The sequence below is a fragment of the Gopherus evgoodei genome, chromosome 1, assembly GCF_007399415.2.
Source record: "Gopherus evgoodei ecotype Sinaloan lineage chromosome 1, rGopEvg1_v1.p, whole genome shotgun sequence".
Classification (NCBI taxonomy): Eukaryota; Metazoa; Chordata; order Testudines; family Testudinidae; genus Gopherus; species Gopherus evgoodei.
Window position 1 is genome coordinate 270,522,526 of NC_044322.1, and position 24,386 is coordinate 270,546,911.

The 24,386-nt window shown below is 50.2% G+C and overlaps 1 protein-coding gene across 2 annotated transcripts in view; it reads right to left on the reverse strand.

Annotated features, from left to right (window-relative positions):
- CBX6 (chromobox 6) overlaps nucleotides 1-24,386 on the reverse strand; it is a 65,004-nt gene that overhangs the window by 8,008 nt on the left and 32,610 nt on the right. The gene's annotated exons all lie outside the window — the stretch shown is intronic.

Here is a 24,386-nt window from a genome sequence, read left to right on the forward strand (position 1 = left end):
CAAGGGAGATTTAGGTTGGACATTAGGAAAAAGTTCCTAACTGTCAGGGTAGTTAAACACTGGAATAGATTGCCTAGGGAAGTTGTGGAATCTCCATCTCTGGAGATATTTAAGAGTAGGTTAGATAAATGTCTATCAGGGATGGTCTAGACAGTATTTGGTCCTGCCATGAGGGCAGGGGACTGGACTCGATGACCTCTCGAGGTCCCTTCCAGTCCTAGAGTCTATGAGTCTATGAGTGAGTAAAAGAGAAGAGGGGGAAAGATGTTAGGGGGGAAGGGTTAAAGCCAGAAAGGGGAGAGAGACATGGATATAAAGAGACAGGATGAAAGGAGCTTAGACTGTAGAAATAGGAGGAGAAAGGCAGAGTGAAGATGCCCCCAAATGAAAGATTCTATACACTCATTGAGTATTAAAACTCATTGCAATGAAAGGTGCATCCTTAGCAGAAAAGGGAAGCTGAGAAGCATGAGGTGCACTGGTTGCAGCTGCTGCAAGGTGCGGGTGGAACATCTATCTACAGCCCAGGGATGTAGTAGGGGAAATGTAACAGAGTGCTAGCAGCCGCATTCAGATTGCTGACATTGCTGCAGCATGAGGTTGGCTTCAGTCTCAGCTGTGAGCAATTAAACACTCTGTTGGGAGATTTTCAGCACCTGAGTGGTAACTACTGGGCTAATGATGTCATTGGGAGGATGTAAGTAGAAGGAACAGGAAGCAAGGGGTAGCTCAGAAGCTGAGCTGTGCTAGGAAGGGAGGCTGGCTATGTGGAAAGTGTCATTTACATGGTCGAGGTGTTTGGTTAACAAAAAAAAGACAGAGGAATAAAAGATGCACATGGTGCAAGGAAAACAGCCTAGGTGTGCTTGACTGTGAGCTGACAGAACTGGGCTATACTGCAGCGTAGAGCACACTGGGTAGTTGAGAGAGCACCCTGTGACAGAAAGGATGCCCGCATCTTAACATTTTTCATTTTCAAATGCTGATAGGTAATTTTATCCTGACTTCAGCTGATGATCAGAGTGTGATGCCCTGAAGCAAGAGGGTTAATAACCCTTGTCATGAGATCCTAGCTAATGTTACTGCAGATGCTCAGGGGGACCATATGTCCTGGTTTGGCCAGTACAGTCTCTTTTTAAAGCCCTGTTCAGTTTGTCCTGACTCTTTTGGCAAAAGTGGGCATTTGTCCTATTTGCTTTGGCTGATTTGATCAGTGTGGGGGAGGGGCAATGCCAGCCCTGTGCAGGGGGGAGGCATGGCTCTAGCGTGCAGCAACCACCTCACAGGGCAGGGCATGCAGGGCTTGGGTCAGTGGCCTCGGGTAAGCCCCGCATGGGGTGGAGATGGAAGGGCTCAGGCAGCCAGGTGCAGTATCCTGTTTTCCTTCTAGAAAATATGATCACCCTACAAATGCTGCTTTTTGTCTTAGAGATGTCTGATCTTTTTGAAATTTTAATTAACCAATTTCCTTGGTTTCCTGTAGCAGTGAGTGCCACATGCTAATTCTAAGGCACATGTTAAAAATAATAAAATCTTTGTTTTAATGCAGTCACCTTTTAATTTAATCAAGTGTCTCTACTATTTTTGTATAAACAAGAAAGAACATGCTTGTTTTGGAAGGGGAAAAAACATATTTATAGTCAGGGGAGACCTGATTTAAAACAAACTTGAGACTATACTTTAAAATCACTAGGCCAGCTCCTCAGCTGGTATGGATCACTAAAGCACCAGTGCAGCTTTGCTGATATACAACAGCCTATGACCTGGCCCATTATTTTAAAGTTAGAGCTGAGCAAACATGACAGGAAGGAGCAAAGAATCCAGTGGAGCATTCTTCTCTCAAGCCTGCTCCGCACTTAAATGTTTTACCAGTATAACTCTGTTAGGGATGTGATGTGTTTATTTATTTTGCTAAGATAGTTATGCAAGTATGAGCCCCTGGTATAAATACAGTTACTGTTATAAAGATATCTGAGTGGTTCCTGAACTGGAATGAGCTAGACTGGTCTAAGGGCTCTTATATTGGTAGAATTGTCTGCACTAGGCTTTTATTTGTCACTTTAACTATACTGGTACAGTTAAAGCAGCCAGTCTGTTAAGTGTAGACAAGCCCTCATTCCCAGCAGCTTTGAGAATGGAAGAGAAAGGAGAAATGCCCTGCTGTGTCTCATCAGCCATGGCAAGGGCGAATACAACGCTAACAAGACACATGCTGCAATTATTGCATGGCTAGAGCTTTGCTGATCTACTCGCTGTAAACAAGTTATGCTCTGAATCTGGCCCTCCTTTCTATTTACAAAGTGATCCTGGTTTCTGTGAGTGTATTTGGTGTCCATAGGTATTTACTGAATAGCTTTCAGTCCAGGGATTGTTGATGTACCGGTCACTTTTACTGGCTGCTCATGATATCTGCTTAGCCAGCTAAATCTTCATGGTATTGTTTCTGCCCACTGACTGGATGGCACTTTTTAAACAGAAAATACTTGTTTATGCACAAATACTCTTCTTTGCTCATATGAACAAACCTCAGTTCCCAAGTCACCATCCCCTAGACCGAAACCCCTTGAATAAGCATTCAATAAGAAGGGGCATATGCAATCCCCACAAGCATTCAAATGCTCTTTTTGCTCTGATCACGACAGTGCATGTTGCATACAAAGGTGTGGCTAACTGCAGGGGGAGAGCAGCACAATCTAATTTCTAGGTCTGGGGCCTGAGAGTCAGGTGACTTGGCGTCTGCCACTAACTCTCACTCACCCAGGGCAAGTTACTTCATGTCTTGGTGCCTCAGTTTTCCTATCAGTAAAATGGGGATGAAACATCTCACCTACCTTTGGAAAGCAGTGGGAGGCCTTTTGATGAAAGGTGCTGTAACGGGACTGTATTGTCGTTGTTTCAATGCTGAATAACACTGAATTGTTTCACCAGAACATCATTGCAGATTAATGCAACATCACTTGGGGAGGGCAGAGACCACCTTGTTATGCTATTGACATGAACTGTTACTGTGTAGATCATTGTTGCAACCAAGGTTCTATAGTGGCACTAAATCTTGTACAAAGGAGGTCAAGTAAGATGTCTACGAAAAGTTTATGATTTGCTGGTTATGATTATGTTATCTGTATGCATGTATCATTTTTGTATTTAAAGTTATAAGCATTAGCTCTATACTGTCTGTATTTCAAACTTGTGCTATGCTTCTGGGTGACACCCCAGACAGTTTGGCATCAGCCCATTAAGGACCATCAGCTATACAACTGACCCATTGAGAGAAGGCAGATATGCCATATAACTCAGCAAGGCATGCAGGGACATGCCTATGGAAAGAACTCTAAGACTTTCAAGCCATGTGCTGAGAAGCTTGTGTTTGAAACAAAGGAAGCACAAGCAGCATGGCAAGAGGCTATAAAAGGCAGCTGCATCTTCTCCATTTTGTCTTCAATCCCGCTTCTTACCTCTGGAGGGACTTTGCTACACTGAAGCTCTGAAACAAAGGACTGAATGACCCATCCAAACTGTGGATGTACTTCAGAGACTTAACTTAAGCCAGGAGTTTATTCCATCACTGCTACAAGCTTGAAGCAAGAACTTTGCCATTACTGTATGTAATTAATTCCATTTAACCAATTTTAACTCTCATCTATATTTCTTTCTTTTATGGATAAACCTTTAGATTTTAGATTCTAAAGGATTTGCAGCAGCATGCTTTGTGGGTAAGATCTAACAGGTATATTGACCTGGGTCTGGGGCTTGGTCTTTTGGACTGTGAGAACCTTTTTTCTTTTACTAGGGTATTGGTTTTCATAACCATTCATCCCCATAAGGAGTGGTGCTGTTGGTGATACTGGGAAACTGGAGCATCTGAGGGAATTGCTTATATGACTTCTGGTTAGCCAGTGGGGTAAAACTGAAGTCCTCTCTGTTTGGCTGGTTTGGTTTGTCTTAACAGTGAAGGAACCCCAACCTCAGGCTGTGACTGCCCTGCTCTAAGCAATTTGTTCTGAACTGATACTCTTGGTTGTGTCCCACCAAGGAACGCATCGTTACACACCTCTCTCTGTTTTTGTACAGAACCCAGCACCAATGGGGTTCTGGTCCATGGCTGGGGTTCCAAGGCACTATAGTAATTAATAATTATAAAATAATAAAAGGCACTGCAACACCAGGCTATTAAGATGAGTGTGTTTCCTGTCTTTTTGTAAGGCTATTGAATCATGAAGTGCATCTCCAACCACTAAAGGCTTGTGCCAGTATCTGAGTGCCTTTCCTTCTGAAGGAACCAGAAATGTTTTACATATATCCGTACAAATGTGTGTGTGTGTGTGTTACATAAATCTGTAGATAGGTGCATCTCCTTCTCCCTCCCAGTGATGCTATGCAAGTATCAAGTAGGAGGAAAATGAGGAATAGCTCAATAGAGAGAAAGGATGGTCTCATGATTGAGACAGTGGATGGGACCGTAGGCGCTGACTCCATGGGTGGTCCAGGGCTTCAGTCCTCCCTCTCTCCCTCCTTCCCCAGTGCCTCCTGCCCACCCACCAGCAGACCCAGTGATCAGCGCCTCCGCCTCCCTCCCTATGCCTCCTGAATGTTGTGATCAGCTGTTTCGCAGTGTGCAAGAGGCTCTGGGGAGAGGAAAGAAGATGCAGTGTGCTCAGGGGGAGGGGGTGGAATGGGGTGGGGTGGGAAGAGCAGGATGGGGACTTGGGGGAAGGGGTGGAGTGGGGATGGGGCCTGGGGCAGAGCCAGAGGTTGAGCACCCCTTTGTAGATTGGAAAGGTGGCACCTATGGATGGGACACTGAGATTTAGGTTCAATTTCTGGGTCAGACACAGACTCCCTGTGTCACCTTGTCCTATCCTCAAAGGTATTCAGGCTCTTAATGTCCATTGAAATCAGCGGGAATTAGGAGCTTAAATACCTTTACCTGAGCTTTCATCTCTCTGAGCTTCTGTTATACACACACTCAAAACAGAGATACTTCTGTTGTCATCCATTTTGTCTATTCAGATTATAAGGCTCCCCAAGGCAGCAGAATGAGGACAACAGACTTCAAAAAAGCAGACTTCAACAAATTCAAAAAACTGTCAGGTAAGGTCTTATGGGAAGAAAATCTAAAGGGAAAAGGAGTTCAGGAGAGCTGGCAGTTTCTCAAGGAGATAATATTAAAGGCACAACTGCAAACTATCCCCATGCAAAGGAAAGATAGGAAGAATAGTTAAGAGGTCACTATGGCTCCATCAGGAGCTCTTTAATGACCTGATAATCAAAAAGGAATCCTACAAAAAGTGGAAACATGGACAAATTGCTGAAGAGGAGTACAAAAGAACAGCACAAGTATGTGGAGACAAAATCAGAAAGGCTAAGATCATGTCTACACATACAGCGCTGCACTGATGCAGCTGCGCCGTTGCAGCATGTATGGTGAAGACATTCTGTGCTGATAGGAGAGAGCTCTCTGGTCAGCATAATAAAACCACCTCTGCAAGCAGCAGTAGCTATGTTGATAGGAGAAGCTCTCCTGCCGCCATAGTGCTGTTCACACTGGCACTTATGTCAGTGTAACTTATGTCACTCACGGGGGGTTAATTAACATCAATTCACAGCGACGTAAGTTCCGCTGACTCATAGCCTAAGACAGAAAATGAGTAACAGCTAGTAAGGGACATAACAGGTAATAAGAAGAGGTTCTTAAATACATTAGAAGCAAGAGATAGACATGATTATTTTGCTTCAACAACAGGAGTACTTGTGGCACCTTAGAGACTAACAAATGTATTAGAGCATAAGCTTTCATGGGCTACAGCCCACTTCTTCGGATGCATAGAATGGAACACACAGAAGATATTTATACATACAGAGAACATGAAAAGGTGGAAGTAGCCATGCCAACTATAAGAGGCCAATCAATTGAGACGAGGAAAAAAAAACACTTTTGAAATTATAATCGAGATGACCCATAGAAGGTGTGAGGAGAACTTAACATGGGGAAATAGATTCAATTAGTATAATGACCCAACCATTCCCAGTCTCTGTTTAAACCTAAGTTAATTGTATCTAATTTGCAAATTAATTCAAGTTCAGTAGTCTCTCTTTGGAGTCTGTTTTTGAAGTTTTTTTGTTGCAAAATTGCCACGTTCAAGTCTGTCACTGAGGGATTAGAGAGGTTGAAGTGTTCTCTCACTGGTTTTTGGCTCGTTCACCTGCACATCTACCAATGTGATATGTGCCAGCAATGCCCCTCTGCCATATACATTGGCCAAACTGGACTATCTCTATGCAAAAGAATAAATGGACACAAATCTAACATCAGGAATCATAACATTCAAAAACCAGAACAGGTTACCAAGGGAAGTTGTGGAATCCCCAGCCTTGGAGATTTTTACGAACAAGTTAAACACCTGTCAGGGATGGTCTAGGTTTCCTTGGTCCTGCCTCAGTGCAGGGGGTTGGACTTGATGTCTCTCACGGTTCCTTCCAGCCCTACACTTCAGTGATTCTATAAGGCAGGGACAATCCTTCTCTGAGTGTACAGCACAGTTGATATGGGGCCCTGATCTCAGCTAGAGCCTCTAGGTGCTACTATAATACATACAACAACTTTTCCATTGAAACTGCAAGGCAATAATGGAGCTTGGCAGATAATACAGGTTGGAATTTAGCCAGCCTGTCAGGGCTGGCCTCCTAGCCTTGTGAATAATGCTGTAAGATCTTCATTAGCAATAAGCTCCACAGGTAGACCCTTGTGTTTAGTCTCAGCCCTTCTGGCCTTTCTGTTGGGGTGGAGTGGGATGAAAACAGCAGGAGACAGCCCCTGTTTAGAAGGGAAGGAGCAGTGACAAGCACGATTGGTGACAGAAGCCTGTTTTAATACCAGCTTTTAGGTTCAATCTAGAGGGGGAGATTAAGGGATTTCTTTCTGAAGCCCATCTGTAATTAATGGTCAATCAGTGTCTCCAACTGGCAGCTCTTCTGGAGGAGCTAAATCCGACAGGGCAAAATTTTCAAGCGTGCCAGCTCCACTGAGGCCTTTGTATTAGGAGAGGCAGATGAGGGAAACTGGGCTCAGGACCATTGGCACAAGGGGAAAAAAATCAACAAAGCTGCCCCTCCTGCCAGGCAGACCCACTGACCGTGTGCGATGAAACGATCCCCCCAGAGGAGCAGACAGCTCGTGAGCTGGCCAAACAGAATGGAGGGGGACTTGGGGGAGCTATGGGGAAGGGAGGAAAAATTAAATTGGGGGAGGAGGGGTAGTTGATGAGATGTTTGTGATGCCCTGAAGCATGAAGGTTCATAGCATGGGGGTTTCTGCCACCCTCCCCCGCCCCCAGTATTTAAATTGTGAGACGCTGGGTCGTGTGCGATTTCCCACAATCTGGAGCCTTTCAAAACAAACACGCATGCATCTAAGCACATCCACCCAGTGCTCATAAAGAATGTTTTACTACAGTAACTTGAAAGGGCCACATCATGCTCTCAACTTGTCAGCAAACAGTGCACACCTGAACTACGGGGGCCCAAGTGCCCTTGCCCCTGGGCAGCACTCTAACAAATATTCCCTCTCCTCTTCCATCCCCACTGCTCCCATTTCCTTTGTGAGATTCCACCCTCCCTCTCATCCCTCCTGCTCCTCCTGAGTGGCCATTCAGACAAATGCTGCCAAACCTGCAGCCACAAAGAGCCCATGGGGCCTCCTTCCCACCAAGGCCGGGCTATAGTACTAGTGTGATGCGCTCATGTTCCAGTGCCGTGTGCAGTAAGGAGAAAGAATTGCTATGCGCTAACTGAAAGCCCTCCAGCAGGAGTCCCTGGGGAAGAGGAATGTCTTCCCATTATTGCAGCCCTAACTAGGGCCCAAAGCAGTCTTCCCGCCTCCCTCTGTTTGACAGGAAGCCTCCGTCTGTTTTTCCAGTAACACCCTCTACAAACAGCCTCCCCCCCCCCCCCGGCGCAGGTCTGGACATGTTTCTTATTCTCCCTGCCCTGGTGGGGTTGGATCCAGCTGGCAGGGCAGACAAGATTGCTGCACACTCAGTGCAGGGCTGCATGTTCAATCCTGGGACTTGCAGCTGAAGACCTAATCATGTGAATTCACAGAGGCTCCCCAGACTGGCTTGAATGGGCCCTGCCCCCACCCACCTGATCTCTCTTCCTCTCCATCCTCCTGCAGTCCAGTCACCATTTCCCCCAATTGCACTCCTGCGGTCTTCCCCTATTTTCCTACCCAATCTGGTCTTTTGTCCTCATTTTCCTTCCTCACACACTAAACTGTTTCCCACCGAAAATCCCCTCTCCTATTCACCCCTTCCATCAATTCTGGGTCCCTTCCCAGTCTATTCAGTAGACACACACACCCTCACACACACATCCGTTCTTCTATAGTATTCAATTCAAACCCCTCAAAATAATTCAGCTGTGGTCTGTCTCCTCCTCCCGCTCACCCACTGCTGGCTACAACTGCAGCCCTTCAGTTTTGTTACTATCCAGCCCACAGTCAGGGAGCCTGATTAGCTCAGGGACTTGGGGGATGAGAAACGGAGCATGTCACTGCTGGATCACTCTCTGCCAACTGATGATAATGAATTCTATGAAAGGAGCATTGAGGAGGGCGAAGCTAGTCTTTGAGCTGCCCTGAAGACAAGAAAGCAATTTTTACTTCCCCTCTCTGTGGCACACTGACAGGAGACAAGGAAAAAGGGGGCAACCAGGGGTGGGGTGTTCTGGCAGGGCCGGTGCAACCATTTAGGTGATCTAGGTGGTCGCCTAGGACGCTACGATTTGGGGGGGCACCATTTTCTTTGGCAGCGACCATGGCAGCCGGATCTTCAGCTGCCCCAGTCACCGCCGGCATTTAGGCGGAGGGAGCTGGGGCAGGGGAGTGCGAGGAGGGCCGCCTGAAGCAAGTAAGGGGGGGCACAGCACACAGGGGAACTCCCTGTCCCAGCTCACCCCTGCCCTACCTCCTCCCTGAGCACGCCGTGGCTGCTTCACTTCTCCCAGGAGCAGTGCCAGAGTTTTTGGTGCCCTAGGCAGGGGTCCTTCCACGCTCCCGGTCTTCGGGGCACTTCAGCGGCAGGTCCTGGACTGAGTGAAGGACCCACCGCAGAATTGCCGCTGCTGACCCAGAGCGCGGAAGGAACCCCTGCCGCTGAATTGCTGCCGAGGGCATCAAAATGCCACCCTCCCAAATCCTGGCGCCCTAGGTGACCACCTCGGTCACCTAAATGGAAGCGCCGGCCCTGATTTCTCCCACCTCCCAGGCTTGCGGTGCCAATCAGCTTAGGGATGAGCTGGGGTGTGGGGAGGATGCCTCAGGGTGGAGAGCTGCAGTGGGGGAGCACGCCTCAGGGCAGAGGTGCGGGGGGGGGGAGGCGTACGGTGACGAGATCATCCAAGTCAAATATCGGGACGCGGGAAGGCGGGCGGGGCGGTGGCAAAGGGGAAAAAACATGGCGGCAGAGCAAAACAAACAAAAAAAACCCACCCCCCGATTCCTCCTCCCTCCGCAAGTGCTGGAGGGAGGCCCGGGAGACTCAGGGGAGCGGGGGGCTGGGGTGAGTGTGAGTCCTGCCTGGCCCCGAGCAGGCAGGACTCAGGCGCGGTACCTGGAGGGACAGTAGGAGGTGGCCCGCTGGCGGCTGTTCTCCCCACCTGGGCAGCAGGACTCGGGAGCAGCCGCTGCTGCAGCTCCCACTGCCGCGGGGAGTGGAAGCGGCCGCTGGCCAAGCCCGGTGGCTGCGGCTCTGGCACCCATGAACCCCCCAAGCCCAGGCCTGCTGCGGGGACCTAGCACGCGCCCAGCCCCTGGCTAGTCGCATCTGGGCTGCCCGCCCAGCTGGTGCAATCCCATGGGCGGCCCCGGAGTGGGGGAAGCAGGCCCCAGCCCCCCCATCCCGCTCGGGTCCCGCAGGGGAATGAACGGGGCTGGGCTGCCGATGCCTCCGCCGCGGGATTGCACCAGCTGGGCAGCCAGCCCAGACGTGGCTGGCCAGGGGCTGGGCGCAACGTGCGCACTGCTGGGTCCCCGCAGCAGGCCCCGGTTCGGGCCCGGGCGCCAGGTGCTTGGCTGCTTCCTCCCCCCATGGCAGTGGGAGCTGCAGAAGCGGCTGCTCTCGAGTCCCGCTGCCCAGGTGGGGAGAACAGCCGCCGCCTGGCCCCGCGGGCCTCCCCCTACTGCCCCTCCAGGTACCGCGCCTGAGTCCTGCCAGCTCGGGGCCAGACCAGACTCGGACTCGGACTCACACTCACCCCAGCCCCGCGTCTCCTGGGCCTGGCGTGCTTGGCAAGAGGCGCAGATTTGGGGAGGGAGCCAATGGGGCAGTGAGGGGGCGGGAATTTGGGGAGGGATCCAATGGGGGAAGGAATGGGGGTGGGGAGGGTGCTAGCCCTTCCGGGCTCCGGAGTCATTGCCTGTTTGTCCAGAGTTACCACCTAACATGAGTGGGGAGGCGGGACAAACAAGCAAATGTCAGGACAGTCCCGATAAAATCGGGACATCTGGTTATCCTAGGAGGGTGCAAGGTGGAAATTTCGCCTAGGGTGTGAAACATCCTTGCACCAGCCCTTAGTGCTGGTCACATCTGCAGCTCACCTCATGGCAAGCCTCATAGCAAAGTCTGTATCAGAGGGGAAGGTAATGAGGGCTTTGGTGCCCTCTATGGGAAGGAACTTACCAGCGACTAAATATTACACAGAGAAGGGGCACTGCCAGAACCAGGCAAAAGAAGAGAAAGAATGAGAGAAGGGAAGAGCGGAGTCTTCAGTACATCTCTCCAAAGCCTCAAACCTACTTAACTGTACAAAGTAGAGGCAGCAGGCTCTCCAGCTCTGGACTGAGGTTAGACTCGTGCTGCCAGGCCTGCAGTCTGGCTGTAGAATATGTCACCAAACTACCAGCTACAGCCATCTTCAGAATTAGAACGTTACCAAAGACACCAGGAACAAGAGACCCCACTACATCTCTTGTCACAGCACAGGCCTCCCTTTGGCTCCCCAGAGCTCCTCTGAGTCCAGAACACAGTGACCTGAGAGAGTCTAACTCCTGGCTCCTGCTCACTTGAGTACCTCATTGGCTCTGAGTGGAAAACAGCAAAAGAGAGGGGAGTGGGTGGGAAGTAAACAAGTGTTTAAAGTTAATTATGTGGATATTTTCCACCACATCGTGGTGGTGCTGTAGTTTTGAGCTTGTTGAGTGTCTGCAATATGGTGGATCTAATTGTGCCATTGGCTTGAATTCTCCAGCATTCGCTATCTCTCATTCCAGGTGACTTATTCCTAAGCAGTTCACCTTCACTGGTGGGCCAAAGTATTTCGTTTCTGGATCACAGGTGCCAGCTTCCTCTGGGCCCCGGGAGTGCTCAACCCCCTTCTCCAACCCTGGTCCTGCCCCCTTCTCCCAAACCCCCACCCTGCCTCTTCCCACCCCCACTCTGCCCCACTCCACCTCTTTCCTACTTCTTTCCACACAGGTCCGCCCCCTCCTCCGAGCATGCCCCATCCCCGCTCCTCCCTTTCCCTACCAGCCTCTCCTGCACTCCGCAGAACAGCTGATCATGGCGGGCAGGAGGTGCTGGGAGGGAAGGGGAGGAGTTGATCAGCGTGGCTGCCGGCGGACGAGGGTGCTGGGGGGAAAGGGTAGTGAGGGAGCTGGCTGCCGGTGGGTGATAAGCACCCACTAATTTTTTTCCAGGGCTGCACCTATGTTTTGGACCTTGTGATCCCATGACTTCTGCAATCTCACAGTCTGGTAAAGTATTCTAACATTCTAAACTGTTCCCAACGAAAAATCCTTCTCCTCTTCACTCCCTCCCACCAATTCCATGCCCCTCTTTTCACCTTCGTGGACAAAATGGTGATATTTCTTTGGACAGTGGACCAGTGAAGCCACTTTGCTTCTTTCCCCTCCTTAGAGCAAAAGCTGATAGCCATCATTTCTACATGCTTCCACACACTAGAGACCCATGCAACAAGCCTGGAGCTTTGATTGTTCAGACTGATTCAATCATATGAGTGCAGGGGACTGGACTAGATGACCTCTTCAGTTCCCTTCCAGTCCCATGATTCTATGATATATAATCTCTTCTATTGCATTTGTTAGATTAGCATTGGTCATAAAACACATTTTGCTTTTCCTGAGCCTGTGAAAGATGGATCTTCAATCTCCTATTTCACCCCCTGGAGATTAAGCTCTAGATGGGTATATCCAAAATTTAAATTTGATATTGAGGAAGTTTTAAAGGTTAAAAATTAGGGACATGAGTTAGTCACAATCCTATGAGGCTATGAACACAAAAGAACTTTAAAAAGTATGTAAGGTAAGAAAATAGCCCTTACAGGGAACATCTCAGATCAGGAGATGAGAGATCTGCTCATGGAATGTGATCAAATAGCAGCAGAAGAAGCAATCTGAATGCAGATGATAGCAGACAAGTAGTGTCTTGAACATGAAGAAAAAATGGCAGACCTTCGACTGAGGGAGAAGCTAGCAAGTGAGGAGATGGAGGGAAAAAGCTCATAAGAGGCAAATGGAACAGCCGCAAGTTGAGAAAGAAGCACATCAAAACCAGATGGAAGCTGCCACACTCTAAATTCAAGTCCTGGGAGTGCAACAGAGGCTGCCACCACCGGGAATTTCATCCCCTGTTAACAGCAGAGACTGGGATAAAGTCTGTCCAATTTATAAAGATTCTGAAGAATTTTTATCCACCTTTGAGCCTCTGTGTGATGTCTAGAAAATTCCAGATGAAAAAATGATGGCGTTTCTCCTAACTAAACTGACTGGTAAGCAAAGCAAGTGTTCAGTGAAATGGGGGCAGAGGAGGCTTTGCATTACAGAAAGTTAAAAGAAACTGTGTTGAAATGGTTTAAGATTACTCCTGAGTTTTATAGATTGAAATTTATAAATCTCAGAATGTCTGATAATGCTACTTATGTGGAATGTATTTATAAATTCTTTGGTTTTGTTAAAAAGTGGAATACAGGAGCAGGATCTTATGGTGACTGATAAACTGCTAATGACACTAGAGAAGTTGCTAAAGATGGCTCTTGAAGAAATCAGAGTAGCAGTCTGTGATAAAAGAACAGGACTACTTGTGGCACCTTAGAGACTAACAAATTTATTTGAGCATAAGCTTTCATGGGCTACAGGGCTGCCACTCTGAAACCAGTCTGTGATAAGAAACCTGATTCAGTCTTACAGGCAGAAATAATTGCTGATGAATACATAGAAAACGGGGTTCATGATGGGCATAAACCCTGGAAAAGATAATCTCTATGCACCCCAATTTAAAAGGGATAAAGGGTTTTAGAGTGTACCAAAAAGACAGTTACCTTTTTTGTAACTGGCGTTCTTTGAGATATGTTGCTCATGTCTATTCCACAATAGGTGTGGGCAGGGGCGGCTCTAGACATTTCGCCGCCCCAAGCATGGCGGTGTGCCGCAGGGGGCACTCTGCCGGTCACCGGTCCCGCGGCTCTGGTGGACCTTCCACAGGCGTGCCTGCGGAGGGTCCGCTGGTCCTGCAGTTCCACCGAAGCTGCGGGGCCAGCAGGCACTCTGCAGGCACACCTCCGGGAGGTCCACCGGAGCCGTAGGACCAGCAGACCCTCTGCAGGCATGCCGCCGAAGGCTGCCTGCCTGCTGCCCTCCCGGCGACCGGCAGAACGCCCCCTGCGGCATGCCGCTCCAAGCACGCGCTTGGCGTGCTGGAGCCTGGAGCTGCCTCTGGGTGTGGGTGCTCGCCACGTGCACCGGTGCCAGAAGTTTTTCCCCTAACAGTACCCGTAGGGGAGCGCCCTAGCTACCCCTGCAGTGGTGCCTCCATAGCGAGGTAGAAGGGGCACTGCGTGCTCCCCTCACCCTCAGTTCCTTCTTGCCAGACAACTCCAACAGAGGGGAAGGAGGACAGGATGTGAAATAGGCATGAGCAACACATCTTGAAGAAAACCAGTTATGGAAAAGGTAACTGTCTTTTCTTGTTCGAGTGATTACTCATGTGTATTCCACAATAGGTGATTCCAAGCTATATCTGTTGGAGGTGGGTAGGAGTTCACAAGTTCTCGGGACGGAGCACAGCCCTGTCGAACCTGGTGTCATCCTTGGTTTGGGAGACGATCTCATAATGTGAGGTGAACGTGTGAACTGAAGACCATGTGGTGGCCCTACAAATGTCCTGAATGAGGACATGGGCCTAAAAGGCAGCTGACGAGGCCTATGCCTGAGTCGAGTGCGCCTTCACAATTGGTGGCGGGGGAATACGCGCCAGAGCAGAACAGGTACGGATGCACTAGGTGATCCAGTTGGAGAGCCGCTGAGTGGTGATCTGCCGACCTTTCATGCACTCGGCTGAGGCAATGAACAGTTGCGAGGACTTTCTAAACAGCTTAGTCTGCTCCAGGTAGAAAGCCAGAGCCCATCTCACATCCAGCGTGTGGAGGTGGCGCTCCTCACTGGACTCATGGGGCTTGGGGCAAAGGACCGGCAGAAAAATGTCCTGACCATGTGGTAGGTGGAGACCACCTTTGGGAGGAATGACAGGTGTGGGCAGAGCTGGACCTTATCTTTATGAAATGCCATGTACAGGGGCTTGGAGGTCAGGGCCCTGAGTGCCAAGATCCGCCTAGCTGATGTGATCACAAGCAGGAAGGCCACCTTCCACGAGAGGTGTGACCAGGAGCACATGGCTAGCGGCTCAAACGGGGGCCCCATGAGACAGGCCAACACCAGGTTCAGGTCCCACTGCAAGACAGGGGCCCTAACATACGGGAAGAGGCGATCTAACTCTTAAAGAATTGGCCAGACATAGCATGGGAGAATGGAAGGCCGATATGGCCGCTAGGTGCACCTTGACTGACGAGGGCGCCAGGCCCTGGGCTCTAAGGTGAAGGAGGTAGTCCAGAATAAGATGGATCAGGGTGGCCACCGGGGAAACGCCCCGCTCGTCTGCCCATCTAGAAAACCGAGACCACTTTGCCAAGTAGGCTCAGCGTGTGGAGGGCAGCCTGCTTTCTAAGAGGATGCGCTGAACCCCTTCTGAGCATGTCTTTTCCTACCAACCTAACCATTGAACAGCCATGCCGTGAGGTGGAGTGCCGCCAGGTTGGGGTGGAGGAGGCAGCCCTGGTCCTGGGAGAGCAGGTCCAGACAGGATGACAATGGCCACGGTGGAGCAACTGCAAGGCCCATGAGGGTCCCATACCAATGCTGCTGGGCCATGCTGGGGCAATCAGAAGGACCCGGGTCTTGTCCATCTTTATCTTTTCCAGGACCTTGCCGATCAATGGGAATGGGGGAAAGGAATAGAGAAACTGGCCTGACCAGGACAGGAGGAAGGCATCAGAGATTGAACCACATCCCAGAGCCCCCCCGGAGCAGAACCGAGGGCAGCAACTGTTCTGCTGAGTTGCAGGCTCCTGGGGAGTTCCCCACACTTGGAAAAGTCTGTGCACCACCTCTGGGTGGAGAGACCATTTGTGCTGAGAGGAGAAGTCCTGCTCAAGTGATCAGCCTGCACGTTCCGGGTGCCCGGCAGATGGAAGGCCTTTAGGCAGATGTCGTGGGCTATACCAAAATCCCACAGCCTGAGGGCTTTGCACCAGAAGATCGGGCCCTACCTTGCCTGTTGATGTAGAACATCGAGACCGTGTTGTCCGTGAGGATCCTGACCACCCGGCCCTCCAGGTGCGAGAGGAAGGCCATGCACACCAGCCGTACCACCCTGAGCTCGACATTTATTTGGAGAGTCAGATCCTGAGCCGACCACAGACTTGGGTTTGAACGTTCCCCACTTGGGTCCCCCATCCCAGGTCTGAGGCATCAGACACCAGCTCCAGCGACGGGGCCCTGTCCCTGAATGGGACCCCTTGGAGCATGTTTCTCGGGGAGGACCATCACCATAGGGAGGTGATCACTGGCTCAGGTACCGTGAGGACTTTGTCCATCCTGTCCCTGGCCTGGGAGAACATCGAGGCCAACCAGAGCTGGAGGGGCCTCATCCTGAGTCTGGCATGATGGACCACATACGTGCACACCAACATGTGACCCAAGAGCTGGAGGCATGCTCTGGCTATTGTCACTGGAAACCTTGTGACCCTATTGATGAACCCCTTCAGAGTCTCAAACTTGTCCAGTGGGAGGGAGGCTTTGGCTGACAAGGTGTCCAGGGCTGACCTGATAAACTCTATGCATTGAACTAGGGCTAGCGTGGACTTGGTGTTATTTACCAACAGGCCCAGGGTGACGCACGTGGACAGAAGGAGTGCCACGTGATCCTACACCTGCGACCGGGAGCTGCCCTTGACCAACCAGTCGTCCAGATAGGGGAAGATCTGGACCCCACAGCACCTGAGGTAGGCCACCACCACCGACATACATTTCAGGGCAGTAGACAGGCCAAATGGGAGGACCGTAAATTAGTAGTGTTCCTGCCCCACCATGAAACGGAGGAAGTGCTCGTGCCCCTCGAATATATGTGGAAGTATGTGTCCTGCAGATCGAGGGTAGCATACCAGTCCCTGGGATCCAGGGAGGGGATGATGGAGGCCAGGGAGACCATGAGGAACTTGAGCTTCACCACATATTGGTTCAGGCGTCACAGGTCCAAGATGGGCCTAAGCCCCCCTTTGGCCTTCGGGATAAGGAAATATCGGGAGTAATATCCCTTGCCTTTGAACTCTCCGGGTACCGCTTCCACCGCTCCTAGGCCCAGGAGCAACCCCATCTCCTGCTCAAGCAGAGCCTCATGCGAGAGGTCCCCCAGGAGGGACAGGGGTGGGGGGGGTTGGGTGGGAAGGAAGTAAACTGGAGGGTGTAGCCCCAGAAGATGGTGCTGAGGATCCATCAGTCTGAGATCAGCTGCAACCACTCTGGGAGGAAAGCACACAACCGATTGGAGAAGGGAAGCTTTATTGAGGGTGGATCCCTGATAAGAACTGGCAGAGCGCCCTCAGACGTTCCATCAAAACCACCTTTTCCCTGCTTGCTTGCCCAGTCTCTGGGGCAGGCCAAGACTGCCTCTATGGGCGCCTCTTATAGTCTTGCGACTTCTTATAAGGGGTCTTGTATTTTGGGTGGGTGGCCTGAGTGGGAGTCTGCTGCGGTTTGAACTTAGGTTTAGCTGGAGCTGGAATGTAGAGACCCAGAGTCTAGAGAGTCGTGCGGGAGTCTTTCAGGCCATGCAGCTTTGTAACCGTTTGTTCTGGAAACAGAGCTTTGCCATCAAAGGGGAGGTCCTGCAGAGAGGTCTACGCCTCGTTGTGCAGCCTAGAGAGCAGGCGCCATGACGCCCTTCTCCTGGACACTGCAGAGGCCATGGACTGCTCGGCCATGTCCGCTGCATCCGAAGCTGCCTGTGGGGTTGCCCTGGCAGCCGCTGTGTCCTCTTCCACCAGTGCCTAGAACTCCTTCCTGTTGTGCTCCTGGAGAGAGTCCTCGAACTTGGGAAGGGAGCCCCACAGATTGGTTTGCCACCCATCACTGGAAGCTCAAGGACGAAGACATTTTCCTTCCAAAAGAGCCCAGCCTCCTTGAATCTTTATTTTTCAGGATAGGGGTTGGCTGGCCCTGCCATTCCCTGTGGTTAACCTACTTGACCACCAGGGAGTTAGGAGCAGGGTGGGTGTGTAAGTATTCATGCCCCTTGGTGAGTACAAAATACTTGCGTTCTGCTCTCTTAGAGATGGGTGCCAATGAGGCTGGGGTTTGCCACAGGGCATTTGAAATTTTTGCCACCTCTTCATGGAGAGGCAAGGCCACCCTGCCCCGTGCTGAGGAGGACAGCACATTAAACAGGGAGTCCGAGGGCTCCTCCATCTCCTCTGCTTGGAGGTGGAGGCTTGATGCCGCCCTTTGTAAGAGTTCTTGGTGGGCCCTAAAGTCCTCCTGCAGGACAGAGGGAGGAGGGGCCATAATCACCTCATCTGGGGAGGGTGAGGAGGCCGGTGCGGTACTTTGGGTGTCCACCAGTACTGGAGGGTCCACCACCTGGTCGGTCTCCAGGTACAGTGCTGAGGATCTACGTCCGACTGACTACTTCTTCGGAGGTCTGGAGAGGGAGGCCGATGGTCCTCTTAAGATTCCGGCCACTGAGTGAGCCCCCACTGGAGGCTGAGTCAGGGGCCATGGTGCTCACTGGTACCATTGGACGTCCACAGGGCCTGATGCCTCTGCACCTGCTGTGGCACCAGTGGAGCCAGCTGTTCGGCCTGGCTGGCCTGACCCATTGATGGACAACTATGAAGGGAGGTTGGGCTGACATACGACCTGCCGCTGTCCCTGGACCGGGAGGAGTGGCGGCGCCAGGAGCAATGCCAACCACAATCCCGACGTGGAGGACTGGTACTGTCGGTAACAGCTGCTTCGCAATCAGCTCCGACAGGTGGACCCATGATGGCGAGATGCTGGCGATCGATGCCTGGGGCTGTGGAGGGGGTGCTGTGGTGGGGTCCTGGAGCGGGACGCTTAATGGGAACGACATCGACATTCGTGCCATGATCAGCTGCGATAGCCCCTCCAAGATGGCAACGCCTGCCTCGGTCCTGTCAGTGTTTGCTCCTCAAGGTGGAGCGGTGCCGAGAGTCTCAGTCAGACAGAACCCAACCAGACAGCCTGGCGGGCGTGAAAGGCGAGCCACATGGACTTTGCTCTGAATGGTTGCTGGGTGGTGAATGGCGTCGGGAACATTCCCTTGACCGAGACTGGTATCAAGCCGGGGGCGACTGCAGACATCTTAGCGGTGGCTTGCCTCTGGAGCATGGGGCCGACATCAGCAGTGCTCCTGGTACCTGCATGGACATAACATCCTGGGCCACCTGCAGGGTCTCTGGGGAGGCCTACTCCACTTGAGTTGGAGGCCTAGAGGCTGGTGGGGATTGAGGACTGCCTGACGTGGGTCTAGCCTCTGTCCCAGGTTTACTCTGGTGCCGCGGTGAAGAAGGCTTCTTCCTAGCTTTCTTGGCATGCCCCATGGATGGGGAGTGGTGCCGACTAGTCGATGATGCTGGAGGGTTGCCACACACCTACACCACGGTGCCTGGTGCCGACTTGGAGCGGTGCACCGGAGCCTGGGTCAGCGCTGACTCCATCAGGATGGCCTGGAGCCTAATGTCCCTTTCTCTCTTGGTCCGAGGCTTAAACGACTTGCAAATCGTGCAGCAATCGCTGAGATGGGTTTCCCCCAAACAGCATAGACAGTCTGCATGCGGATCACTCAATGGCATAGATCGCCTACAAGTGTTGCACAACTTAAAACCTGGGGCATGCCCCGGCCCGGGTGCTCTAGCTAAACTGAACTAACTAAACAACTAACTAACTACAGGCACCATACACTGAACAAACAAGCAGTTTCGGAGATGAGCTACAGCGAAGCTGGAGCAGAGCAGTTCCAAAGCACCTTCACTGGCGGCAAGAAGGAACTGAGAGTGGGGGGAGTGCGCAGCGCCCCTTCTACTGTGCCATGGAGGTGCCACTCCAGGGGTTGTTGGGGCACTCCCCTACGGGTACTGATAGGAGAAAAACTTCCGGCACTGGTGCACGTGGCGAGCACACACATATTGTGGAATACACATGCGCAATCACTCAAAGAAGAACTCCAACTTTATTAGAAAGACTACTGGGAATCCAGAACATAAAACCTCTCACCCTAAGGGGAAACAGGTTATCTGACACCAATGTGGGACCCCTGGTCATATAAAACCGAATTGTCCAAATCTTAAAAACACCCCACAATCTGCACCCATAATGAATTCCAATGCTGTTACTCTGAATACAGAGGCTAACCATATAAGCACCAACACTGCCACTTTGAGTACAAACACCAACCTTGCAGGTGTTAATGCTCGCACTTTAATTCCAAATGAGGTAGTGGAAGAGGAAAATAGCCTCAAATTATATTAGGACTGAGATGTGGAGGGGTAATGAGGAATTCATAAAGTGCGCAAAGGTCAGTGGAATTATGTGTACAGGATAGTGAGACACTGCATCTGATATTTCTTTAGTTAAAGGGGAATTGGTCAGAGAGGAACTGCTTTGTTGCAAGATAAGAGTGTGAACGTATTGTCTCTCTCTGAGGTTTCTGTAAAAGTGCCTTTGGCCAGAATCTAGGGAAAGTTTTGAAGGTGATATGTTGGTTCATATTAGAGAGTTGTTACCTGCTGATATCTTGATTGGTAATGATCTTTCAACTATGTTTAATCAGGTTAACATCGTGACCAGGTCACAGGGAACGTATGACTCTGATGCAGATACTCTGTGTGATGTCAGTGAGGGAAACTGTGAACAGGCAGAGAATGTGTCTCAGCTTGTGCCGACTAAGAATTTGTCTGATATGTCAGAGATGGCTCTGAACTTGAATGGAATACAGAAGGAGTTTATTATGGTGCAGAAAAATGATGTTTCATTAGAGAGGGCCAGAATTGATGCTCAGAATCAAGCCCTAGCTGGGGAAGAGAAAGGCAGATTTTTCATACAAGATGATTTGTTATAGTAAATCTCTCCAGGGAAAAAGCATCCTTGTGGTAGTATTTGCAAACCGCTTGTGATACCAGAGAGATATAGAAAAGTTAGCTCATGATGGTCCATTTGCAGGGCACCTCGGAGTGGACAGAACACGTGACAGGCTAAAGCAAAATTTCTACTGGCCTTATCTTTTTGAAACAGTAAGGGATTATTGCAGAAGCTGTGATTCACGTTAGAAATGCAAAGGAACCTAGTAAGGTACCCCTGCAGCCGTTATCCATTATCAGGGAGGCATTTGCAAAAGTGTCTATGGATATTGTGGAACCACTCTCTAAATCTTCCAATAATGGAAAGAGAGATATTCTTATCTTGGTAGATTTTGCTACCAGATAACCCTGAGGCTGCAGCATTGTCTAATATTGAGGCAAAGACAGTGGCTACAGCACTGCTTACTATTTTTAGCAGAATGCATTTTCCAAGATAAAATTTGCACCACAGTCTGACAAAATTTATGTCTGTTGTTTTTAAGCAGTTATGGGAGATGTGTGAAGTTAAACACAGAAAAGCTGCTCCTTACATAGGTGCTGACTTCCCCTCTGCCCAGTCGGTGCTCAACTGCTCCCCGCCCCTGGCCCCGCCCTTGCCCCCCTATTCCACCCCTTTCTCAAAGTGCCCACCCCTGCCCCATCTCTTCTCCACCTCCTCCCCTGAGCATGCCACGTCCCCGTTCCTCCCCCTCCCTCCCATAAAGTCCTAAGCCCCGCCAAACAGCTGTTAGGTGGGGGCAGGGGGGAAGTGCTGGGAGGGAGGGGGAGGAGAAGGGATGCAGTGCCCTTGGAAGGGGAGGAGGCGAGGTGGGGGTGGTGTGAGCTTGGCTGCCGGTGGGTGCAGAGCACCCACAAATTTTTCACCAGGCGTGCTCCAGCCCTAGAGGACCCACGGAGTTGGTGCCTATGGCTCCTTACCACCCAGAGACCAATAGTATGGTGGAAAGAGTCAATGGAACATTGAAAGTTATGCTGAAAATGCATGTGAGTAGGCCCCAGAATGACTGGGACATTTTGCTTCCATATTTCCTGTATGTGCACAGGAGTGTATCCCAAGAATCTACAGGGTTTGCTCCCTTTGAGCTACTGCATGGAAGGCAGATCAGGGGATGCCTTGATATGATTCCTGATTCTTGGGAAGGCAATCCTGAGGAGACAGAGCAGCCAGTGGTGGAGTATGTGTCTCAGTTTAAACAGAATTTACAAGCCATGATGGATTTGGTTCAGCGGAATCTTAGGAAAAGCCAGCAAGTTCAGAAGGCTTGGTATGATAGGCATACTTAGGAAAGGGTGTTTGAAATTGGAGATATATTGCCTGTGCTAGATTGCATGAGAAAGAATAAAATGCAAGATATTTGAAATGGACCCTAGGAGGTAGTGGAAAGAGTTAATGATGTTACCTATAATGTGAGGAAGCCCCATTGGCAGAGGAGTTGTGCAAACAGCGTATGTCAGTAGATAGAGTTGTGAATATGATTTGCTGAGCAGAGGAAGAGACTTCGTCTGCTTTGTCTGTCTCTTTAATTGATATGGTTACAGAGAGCAAAGCGGAGACACAGCTTGAAAGTATTGAGTTGGAGGAGGGTTTAACTCCAGTTCAAAAGGAGGAAATATTAGCTCTGTTGAAACATCATAGGCAGACATACTCAAATCGGCCATGGTTAACTAGCAAGAAGATGCACTCCATTCAAACCACAGGTCCCCACCCAGCTCCCAGCAGGGTTTACTGAGCCAAGGGAGAAATGCAGAAACAGATTCAGGAAGAGGTGGAGAGCATGTTAGCAATGAGAATAGTTACTAGGTCCAAATGCCCAGGGGCATCTCCTATTGTGATGGTACCCCAAAAAGACAAAACCTTGAGGATTTGTGTGGATTATAGGAAGCTGAATGCTATCACTCAACTTGATTTTTACCCCATGTCCAGAATAGAGGAGCTGCTAGATATACTTGGAGAAGCAAAATTCATAAGCACACTGGATTTAACTCAAGGGTACTGGCAAATTCTCTTAAATGCTGATACTCGAGAAAAATCTGCTTTCATAGTGGAATCTGGTCTATATGAATTCAAAGTTTTTACTGGTTGGATTGCGGAATTCAGGAGCCATATTCATGATAAGTTGATAAGTTTATGGAGGGGATGGTATGATGGGATAGCCTAATTTTGGCAATTAATTGATCTTTGACTATTAGCAGTAAATATGCCCAATGGCCTGTGATGGCCTGGCTCATAAGTGAAGTCCTACAGGGATTGGAATCTTTTGTAAGGGCTTACCTAGATGATCTAGCCATTTTCAGCAGCTCTTGGTGAGATCACATAAATCACACAGGGACTGTTACGAAAGCTCAGGGAAGACAACGTGACTGTTAAAAGTTTCTAAATGCAAAATGGGAGCCTCAGAGGTATCAAACCAGAGACACAGAGTGGGCAGTGGGCTGGTTCGCCCCAAACTGTTGGAAGCAGAAGCCATTAAAAGCTGGCCTGCCCCTAAAACAAAGAAGCAGGTCCAATCCTTTATTGGTCTGGCCAACTACTACAGGAGGTTTGTAAAGGGGTTCAGGGACATTGTTGCTCCCACAACAGACCTTACAAAGTAAGGAAAACCAGACAAGGTGATGTGGACAGAGGACTGTGAACAGGGCTTCCAGAGCATAAATGAAGCTTTATCTACAGAATCTGTCCTAGCCAGCCCTGATTTTGAGAAACCATTCCTTCAGAGCTTGGATGCTTCCAGTACTGGATTTGGGGCAGTGCTCATGTAAGAAGGGGAGGATGGTAAGAAACACCTCATTGCATATGTGACGTTATTGACAGAATCTGTAACCGTATAGATTGTTGATGCAACCACTGTTATATATTTGCAGCAAATATTGTACAAATTTTGTCATATAAGGTGTCTATGGAAAGGTTATGATTTGCTGGTTATGATTATGCTATACGTATTTGTGTACCATTTTTGTATTTAAAGTTATGAATATTGGCTATGTACTTGTATCTCAATGTGTTTTGATTCCAAGAAGCCTTAGGGCTTGGCTACACTGGAGAGTTGCAGTGCTGGTAGTGGCTTTACAGCACTGCAACTCACTCACTGTCCACACTTGCAAGGCACATACAGCGCTGTATCTCCCTGGCTACAGCGCTGGTTGTACTCCACCTTGGCCTGGGGAATAACGACTATAGCGCTGCTGATGCAGCACTACTCCGGCAGTGTGGCCACCAAAAGCGCTGTTATTGGCCTCCAGAGGTATTCGGAGGTATCCCAGAATGCCTGTTCAGCTACTCTGCTCATCAGTTCAAACTCTACTGCCCTGGCCTCAGGTGACCCGCCCTTTAAATGCCCCAGGAATTTTAAAAATCCCCTTCCTGTTTGCTCAGCCAGGTGTGGAGTGCAATCAGTGAATCTTTCCAGGTGACCATGGCTCCACGTGGCAAACGAGCCCCAGCATGGAGCAATGGCGAGTTGCTGGACTTCTTCAGTGTTTGGGGGGAGAAAGCTGTGTAGTCCCAGCTGCACTCCAGCTGTAGGAATTACGATACCTATGGGCAAATATCAAGGGCCATGCTGGAAAGGGGCCATGACCAGGACATGCTGCAGTGCAGGGTTAAAGTGAAGGAGCTGCGGAGTGCCTATTGCAAAGCCCATGAGGGAAACCGCCGCTCAGGCGCTGCCATCACGACCTGCCATTTTTACAAAAAGCTGGACGCGATACTTGGGGTTGACCCCACCACCAATCCGAGGACCATGATGGACACTTCAGAGCGGGGGAAGAAGGAGGAAAGCGAGAGTGAGGGTACTGGGGTGGGGGGAGACACCCTGGAGTCCCTGGAGGCATGCAGCCAGGAGCGCTTCTCAAGCCAGAAGGAAGGTAGCCAGTCGCAGCAGCCG